This window comes from Amblyraja radiata, chromosome 7 (genome assembly GCF_010909765.2).
Source record: "Amblyraja radiata isolate CabotCenter1 chromosome 7, sAmbRad1.1.pri, whole genome shotgun sequence".
NCBI lineage: Eukaryota > Metazoa > Chordata > Chondrichthyes > Rajiformes > Rajidae > Amblyraja > Amblyraja radiata.
Window position 1 is genome coordinate 3467841 of NC_045962.1, and position 6906 is coordinate 3474746.

A 6906-nucleotide genomic window follows, 5' to 3' on the forward strand; every position below is an offset into this window, starting at 1 on the left:
CCTGCATTTCCTCTCTCTCCATCCCTCCCCCACCCAAGTTGGCTTGTTGACTCATTCTCACCTAGCCCACAGCTAACAATGGCCTGTTTCCTTTATCGCCTTTACATTTTTGCATATCTTTCATTCATTTGTTCTATATCAATTTTCAATTCAATTTTCAATTTAAAAACTTTATTGGCATGATAAAAAAACATTGTTATATTGCCACAGTATAAAACATGACATACATATTTGAAATGCATAAGTATAAATACAAGTGTACAGTGTATGGATAGGTATGTCCCTGTACATAAACTTGCAATAGGCCTATAGCCCTTTATTGATTGCTACACGTTCTTGCAGCTGTAAGCAGCAATGTTACAAAATTTTGAGATTTTAAAAATCAAGTCTGCAATTTATCCCATCAGATAAAGCATAAAAAGAAGTTTAATTTGACACCTAATTCACTTTCATATCTCAAGTATTTAAAATGTTATGGCCATTTTCATACTCGGAAATTAGCATCTTGTTCCCTATTGATTTTCTATGGACATAACAAAAAAGCTGTGATCGTGGACAGTCAAAAGTCCATAACTTTCTTAAAAATTAAGAGAACTGAATGAAATTTTCAGTTATCATAGATTGAAGCATTCTGAAACAAATATAAAATAATCTTACTTGGATGACCTGAAATTAAAGCATATAATTAGTTAGTTACCCAATTGGAGCTAATTTCAAACTTCAATTACTAGATCTAAACATCTATCTATTTCTTAATAAATGATTAACATTTTTAAATAGCCTAAGTGTCCAAATAATATTCACAAATAATTTACAATAAAACATGATTTTTAAATCGCATTTACATTAATTTATAGGCCAAATGGAAGGAATTTAGTGTTTAATTGCTGTAAATTAAAGTCAATTTAAATCAGCTTTCTAGTGGGATCCTGTGAACGCGCTGATTTAGAACGTTCACATTGCGGTAGATTTGTACCCTCAAATGCCCAGAAAAATACTGCGGGATATAATGGGCCCAAATTTAGCTACTCGCAACATAAAACTTTGTATAAAGGGATCTTAAGAAGCCCTTTTTAATGTAAAAATAAACAGCCTACTTTCTGTTGTCCCCTGTATGAGATCCGGCCCGTTGCCGGCGGTTGGGGGTTTAGAGGTTAATTTTTAAACTACTATAACAATTATATAAAGCCCTTAAAAGTAATAATAGCTAAAGCGACGGAATCTGCCAGCGATTTTTCGTTAATAATTAACTAGGCTGAACATCCTCGATTTGAACAGCCTAGGGAGAATCGCGTTTTAAACCCGCCCCCCTCTAAACGGCGCCAAAATCGCGCACACGGGCTGGGACAGATTTTCAGCGATGCTTCAGGTAGGCTTTGCAACATACCTACTGTAAGCAGTACAGCTGTAAGCAGTATATCTCTCTACATCACCGTCTATATCCCTCGTTTCCCTTTCCCCTGAGTCTCAGTCTGAAGAAGGGTCTCAACCAAAGATAGTCCACTCCTGCTAAATCCAATGGGCTGCAGCGGTGCTGAACGTGGGCCATTTCTTCGGCCATTTCAGTAACCCGACCCGACTTTGTATATCCCTCTCGCAGTGTAGCGGGGGAACAGTTTGTGTTAATAAATTATAATTCTGTAAATTTTCTTTTTTTAATGTTTTTTAATTTTATTTTTTTAAATGTTTTTTAAAACAATTCGTTTTAAATGGCTCATGTGCTGTGTTTTATTCAGCGACCATACAACTGATTAGATTGTGTAGGAAATAACACACATACACACATATATGAATGTGATACAGATGTATATAATCATATAACACACACATATATATTTCTCCAGATTTGTGTATATGATGATAAACTTTATTTCGGACTCAAGGCCCAGACAAGAGACAACATTACATAAAAATATATTGCAAACCTCCCCGCAACTTTACCCTGGCGTCCCAGCCGTGCTGATCCGGGCCAGACTTCGCACACGCTCTGGAAGGAACATAGGCATCTTTTTGCTTTTTTATTGTGAGGAAGAGAGGCAGAGAGGCTGAAAGAAAATGAGGAGAAGGTTTTTACCAAAGATCTTTGATTTTTACGAGGATGTTTCCGTAACCGGCTTGTGTTTCCGCATCAGTATCTTTGCTCCGCTATGGGATCTTTGGTGTGGAGACGGAAGCCGGTTACGGAAATGGGGCCGAAAATTATCCATGAATCTGCCTATGTCTTTTTCGTCGAGTGGACTATCTTGCTCGCTGTAGGATCTCATGTCTCAACTAGGGTTGCCAACTTTCTCACTCCCAAATAAGGGACAAAAGGTCAAAATACGGGACAAATTCCCGGCGGCAATTCATTGAAAATGTAGTTTAAAAATGCAAAGTGAGTTTTGCTATGAAAGTGCTAAAGCTGTGGCCTTTGGTTTTGAAAGTGCTAAAGCAAGCTGTGTTGCCTTTGGTTTTGAAAGTGCTAAAGCAAGCTGCCTTGCCTTTGGTTTTGAAAGTGCTAAAGCAAGCTGCCTTGCCTTTGGTTTGAAAGTGCTAAAACAAGCTGCCTTGCCTTTGGTTTTGAAGGTGCTAAAGCAAGCTGCCTTGCCTTTGGTTTTGAAGGTGCTAAAGCAAGCTGCCTTACCTTTGGTTTGAAAGTGCTAAAACAAGCTGCCTTGCCTTTGGTTTTGAAAATGCTAAAGCAAGCTGCCTTGCCTTTGGTTTTGAAAGTGCTAAAGTGAGCTGCCTTGCCTTTGGTTTTGAAAGTGCTAAAGCGAGCTGCCTTGCCTTTGGTTTTGAAAGTGCTAAAGTGAGCTGCCTTGCCTAATTAGAGCTGCCTTGCATTCTATATAATTAAAAGTCTCATCTTGACCACTTCCTGTTTGCACTTTATATTGATTTTAGAAAAAACGCTACCAAGTACGGCTGTGATTTTTGGCCATTTTACTCAGTCCCCCTCCGCTCATCAGGTTCCCATCGATGAAAAATAAAAGAGTTATTAGTGTTTAAAAAATGTTCAGATTCTCTCTCCTGTCAATCAGGCCATGAAGGCCACGCCCCTTCTGGTGGGAGGGGGGAGGGACTATAAAACCCGGAAGTGTGGGCGTGGCTCAGTCTCTGCAAGATGGGGGAGGGAGAGGTCATGACTCGCTGTCTTTAGTGGCCTTGCACCCTACTTGAAATGGTATGAAACTGCCCTTGAATTTGGTGCCCTTACACCCTGCTTGAAATGGAATGTCAAGGAATAGCCGTGTCAACTGCGAGCCCACCAGCTGTGAGTGAGTGAGCTGCCAGCACAACAGGCTTGAGTGACTGAGCCGCCAGCTCAAGAATCCATTCGGCCCACAATGTCCATACTAGCCCTCTGGAAACCAGTCCCTTCAGCACACAACACCCATGCTAGCACTCCAGAAAGCCTGCCACGCCCCCCCCACTGACCACCAATATTGGAATTGGTGGAGAGGTGGTATATTGCGTTGGGGGACCAGCCCTCCCGTGTGATGCTGGGACCCAACGGGTCCCACTTAGTCTAATAGACAATATAGACAATAGACAATAGGTACAGGAGTAGGCCATTTGGCCGTTCAAGCCAGCATCGCCATTCAATGTGATCATGGCTGATCATCCCCAATCAGTACCCCGTTCCTGCCTGCTCCCCATATCCCTTGACTCCGCTATCTTTAAGATCCCTATCTAGCTCTCTCTTGAAAGTATCCTGAGAACCGGCCTCCACCGCCCTCTGAGGTAGAGAATTCCACAGACTCACAACTCTGTGAGAAAAAGTGTTTCCTCATCTCCGTTCTAAATGGATTAGCCCTTATTGTTAAACTGTGGCCCCTGGTTCTGGTCTCCCCCAACATCGGGAACATGTTTCCTGCCTCTAGCGTGTCCAACAATCTTATATGCTTCAATAAGATGCCCTCTCATCCTTCTAAACTCCAGAGTGTACAAGCCCAGCTGCTCCATTCTCTCAGCATATAACAGTCCCGCCATCCCAGGAATTAACTTTGTAAACCTATTGTAAACCCTCAATATAAAAAAAGGCCTTCCTTAAATTATGGGACCAAAACTGCACACAATACTCCAGGTGTGGTCTCACACGGGCCCTGTACAACTGCAGAAGGACCTCTTTGCTCCTATACTCAACTCCTCTTGTTATGAAGGCCAACATGCCATTTGCGTTATTCACTGCCTGCTGTACCTGCATGCTTACTTTCATTGACTGATGAACAAGGACCCCCAGATCCCGTTGTACTTCCCCTTTTCCCAACTTGACGTCATTTAGATAGTAATCTGCCTTCCTGTTTTTGCTACCAAAGTGGATAACCTCACATTTATCCGCCTTAAACTTCATCTGCCATGCATCTGCCCACTTGCCCAACCTGTCCAAGTCACCCTGCATTCTCATAGTATCCTCCTCACAGTTCACACTGCCACCCAGCTTTGTGTCATCTGCAAATTTGCTAATGTTACTTTGAATCCCTTCATCTAAATGATTAATGGGTGAATGATGAGTTGGCCCGGGTGCTGGACTGCACACAAAGCCCAGCCGGCGGGCCAGCTGAGGGGTTAAAGTCCGGCACCCCATCCAACTCATAAACCGATGATCGGCCATGAGAAGGAGGGGTGGTGGTGTTGCCGGTATACGAAGGCCCGAAGGTCAGACAGCTGGCCGGGCTGCCGATCGACGGAGCCACGGGAGAGGTGCTGCTGCTGCTGCTGCACTCCATGGGCTGCACTACGTCGGGACGGGTGAGGTGGAGCCGGACGCGGCGCTCCGACCCGACAGTCCCCTCGACCCGAGTAGTAGCAGTGAAATACGGGACAAGGGCGGTCCTGTATGGGACAAACCAATTTAGCCCACAATACAGGATGTCCCGGCTAATACGGGACAGTTGGCAACCCTAGTCTCAGCTCAAAACATCACCTATTCCCTTTCTCCAGATATGCTGTCTGATCAGCTGAGTTACCCCAGCTTTTTGTGTCTATCTTGGAATATTGTGTTCAATTTTGGTCAGTCTGCTATAGGAAATATCGCCAGTAAGCTGGAAGGAGTTCATAGAAGAGTTACTAGAATGTTGCCAAGACTCAAGATCCTAGACTACTGGGAGATATTAGGCAGGTTAGTACTTTATTATTTTGAGCACAGGAGGCTGAGGGGTGATCTTATAGAGGTGTGTCAAATCATGAGGGGAATGGATTTGGTAAATGCACAGACGTTTTCCCAGGGTAGAGGGATTAATAACAAGAGGGCATAGGTTTATTGTGAGAGGAGAAAGATTTAATAGGATCTTAAAAGGGCAATTGTTTCACTCAGATGCTGGTGGTTATATGGAATAAACTACCAGATGTATTTGAGGCAAGTATAATAATAACATTTAGTTTAGTTTAGTTTAGTTTAGAGATACAGTGAGAAAACAGGCCCTTCGGCCCATCGAGCCTGCACTGACCAGCGATCCCCACACACTTACACTATCCTATACACACTAGGGACAATTTATACTTATCCCAAGCCAATTAACCTACAAACCTGTACGTCTTTGCAGTGTGGGAGGAAACCGGAGATCTCGGATAAAAACCCACGCAGGCCACGGGGAGAATGTACAAGCTCTGTACAGACAGCACCCGTAGCCGGGATCGAACCCGGGTCTCCGGCGCTGTAAGGTAGCAACTCTACCGCTGCGCCACCGTGCCACCCTTTAAAATACTTTAAAGACATATGTACAACTATATGGAGATGAATGGGAAATAAATTAAACAGGGCAATTGGGACAACCTTAGATGGGCATCTTGCTCGGCATGCATGAGTTGGGCCAAAGTGCCTGTTTCTGTGTAATGACCAAAAAAGGTTCAGTTGGCCTGACTTAAATTGATTATTCAGTTCAGTGTTGCATTTCATTAGCCTGTGATGTTGGGCCTCTGAGATTGTTTCGTGGTTTTTTTTTCCGATTTGCTTTTGAGCTTTTACAACATTGGTTATGAAGTTTGCACATCACATATTTTGAACTTCCCCTCCTTGATTGTTTACACCTGTTCAGCACTTTCATCCTGCTCACCTATTTCGCTCCTGGGCACCCCTTTTCATTTCGCAGCTCAGACAGAATAGTTACATTATGAGCTTCATCAGCAGACTTTTGATTTCGAGTTCTATCAAAGGGGTTTGGAAGTTCTGCATTGTCACTGCCTGTCAGGAAAGACTATCGTCCCTCTCCACTCTCAAAGGATTGGACAAGCTAGATGCAGGAAAAATGTTCCCAATGTTGGGCGAGTCCAGAACCAGGGGCCACAATCTAAGAATAAAGGGGAGGCCATTTAAAACTGAGATGAGAAAAAAACTTTTTCACCCAAAGAGTTGTGATTTTGTGGAATTCTGTGCCACAGAGGGCAGTGGAGGCCAAATTACTGGATGGATTTAAGAGAGAGTTAGATAGAGCTCTAGGGGCTAGCGGAATCAAGGGCTATGGGGAGAAAGCAGGCACGGGTTACTGATTGTGGATGATCAGCCAAATGGCCTCCTCCTGCACCTATTTTCTATGTTTCTATGTTTCCTGATGCAGGATTGTGACCCAAAACGTCGACAATTCCCTTCCCCAAATAGATAGGGCGGCACGGTGGCGCAGTTGTAGTATTGCTGCTTTACAGCGCCAGAGATCAGGATTCGATCCTGACTGTGGGTGCTGTCTGTATGGACTTTGTACATTCTCCCCCTGACATGCATGTGTTTTCTCCGGTTTCCTCCCAAACTCCAATGGCGTACAGGTTTGTAGGTTAATTGGCTTCAGTAAAAATTGTAAATTGTCCCTAGTGTGTCAGATAGCTTTAGTGTACGGGGATTGTACAGTTGTACAGGGTCTTGGTGAGACCACACCTGGAGTATTGCGTACAGTTTTGGTCTCCTAATCTGAGGAAAGACATTCTTGCCATAGA